Below are 2,451 nucleotides of genomic sequence, written 5' to 3'. Positions count from 1 at the left end.
TCTCATTGTGGTTTTGATTTGCATTTCTCTAATGATCAGTGATGTTGAGCTTTTTTTCATATGTTTGTTGGCCACATAAATGTCTTCTTTTGAGAAGGGTCTATTCATATCCTTTAACCAGTTTTTCATGGGATTGTTTCTTTCTTGTAAATTTGTTTAAATTCCTTATACATTCTGAATATTAGACCTTTGTCAGATGGGTGGACTGCAAAAATTTTCTCCCATTCTATGGATTGCCTTTTTGCTCTGATGATAGTTTCTTCTGTTATGCAGTAGTTCTTTAGTTTAATTAGATACTATTTATCAATTTTAGCTTTTGTTGCAATTTCTCTTGGCAATTTCAGCATAAAATCTTTGCCTATGCCTATGTCCTGACAGGTATTATCTAGGTTTTCCTCAGGGGTTCTTATGGTTTTGCGTTTTACATTTAAGTCTTTAATCCATCTTGAGTATATTTTTGTATAAGGTGTAAGGAAGGGGTCCAGTTTCAGTTTTCTGCATATGGCTAGCCAGTTTTCCCAGCTCCATGTAATAAATAGGGAATCCTTTCCCCATTCCTGGTTTTTTGTTTTGTTTTGTTTTGTTTTTTGCCAGGTTTGTCGAAAATCAGATGATTGTAGATGTGTGGTTTTATTTCTGAGGTCTCTATTGTGTTCCATTGGTCTGTATGTTTGTTTTCGTACCAGTACCATGCTGTTTTGGTTACTGTAGCCTTGTAGTATAGTTTGAAGTCAGGTAGCATGATACCTCCAGCTTTGTTCTTTTTGCTTAGTATTGTCTTGGCTATGTGGGCTCTTTTTTTGGTTCCATATGAATTTTAAAGTAGTTTTTTCTAATTCTGTGAAGAATGTCAATGGTAGTTTGATGGAAATACCATTGAATCTATAAATTACTTTGGGCTATATGGCCATTTTCACAATATTGATCCTTCCTATCCATGAGGATTGAATATTTTTCCATTTGTTTGTGTCCTGTCTTATTTCCTTGAGCAGTGGTTAGTAGTCCTCCTTGAAGAGGTCCTTCACATCCCCTGCTAGCTGTATTCCTAGGTACTTTATTCTCTTTGTAGCAGTTGTGAATGGGAGTTCATTCATAATTTGACTCTCTGCTTTTCAATTGTTTGTGTATAGGAATGCTTGTGATTTTTGCACAGTGATTTTGTATCCTGAGATTTTGCTGAAGTTGCTTATCAGCTTAGGGAGTTTTGGGGCTGAGATGATGGGGTATTCTAAATATAGGATCATGTTGTCTGCAAACAGAGACAATTTTACTTCCTATCTTCCTATTGAATACCTTTATTTCTTTCTCTTGCCTGATGGCCTTGGCCAGAACTTCCAATACTATGTTGAATAGGATGCAGGATTTCAAAGGGAACGCTTCCAGCTTTTGCCCATTAAGTATGATATTGACTGTGGGTTTGTCATATATGACTCATTATTTTTAGGTTTGTTCCTTCAATACCTAGTTTATTGAGAGTTTTTAACATGAAGAGATGTTGAATATTATTGAAGGTATTTCCTGCACCTGTTGAGATAATCATGGGATTTTTGTCATTGGTTCTGTTTATGTAATGAATTATGTTGATTGATTTGCATATGTTGAACCAACCTTGCATCCCAGAGAGGAAGCCAACTTGATCGTGGTGGATAAGCTTTTTGATATGCTGCTGGATTCGATTTCCCAGTATTTTATCAAGGATGTTTGCATCAATATTCATCAATGATATTGGCCTGAAGTTTTCTTTTTTTGTTGTATCTCTGTCAAGTTTTGGTATCAAGATGATGCTGGCCTCATAAAATGAATTAGGGAGGAGTCCCACCTTTTCAATTATTTGGAATCATTTCTGAAGGAATGGTACCAGCTCCTCTTTGTACCTCTGGTACAATTTGGGTTTGAATCTGTCTGGTCCCAGGTTTTTTGGTTTTTTTTTTTTTTTTTGGTTTGTTTGTTTGTTTGTTTTGGTTGGTAGGCTATTTATTACTGCTTCAATTTCAGAACTTGTTACTGGTCTAATCAGGGACTGGACTTCTTCCTGGTTTAGTCTTGGAAGGGTGTATGTGTCCAGGAATGTACTCATTTCCTCTAAATTTTCTAATTTATTTGAATAGAGTAGTGTATAGTATTCTCTGATGGTAGTTTGTATTTCTATGGGGTCAGCAGTGATATTCAGTTTATCATTTTTTATTGTGTCTATTTGATTCTTCTCTCTTTTCTTCTTTATTAACCTACCTACCAGTCTATCTATTTTATTAATTTTTTCAAAAAAAAAGCAGCTCCTGGATCAATTGATTTTTTGAAGGGTTTTTTTCATCTCTCTCCCTCTCTCCTTCAGTTCAGCTCTGATCTTATTTATTTCTTGTCTTCTGCTAGCCTTTTGATTTGTTTGCTCCTGCTTCTCTAATTCTTTAATTGTGGTGTCAATTTGAGATCTTTCTAGTTTTCTGGTGTGGG

Source organism: Mandrillus leucophaeus, unplaced genomic scaffold (genome assembly GCF_000951045.1).
Source record: "Mandrillus leucophaeus isolate KB7577 unplaced genomic scaffold, Mleu.le_1.0 Scaffold111, whole genome shotgun sequence".
Taxonomy (NCBI): domain Eukaryota; kingdom Metazoa; phylum Chordata; class Mammalia; order Primates; family Cercopithecidae; genus Mandrillus; species Mandrillus leucophaeus.
The sequence above is the reverse complement of the archived record's forward strand: the minus strand, read 5'-3'. Positions refer to the sequence as shown.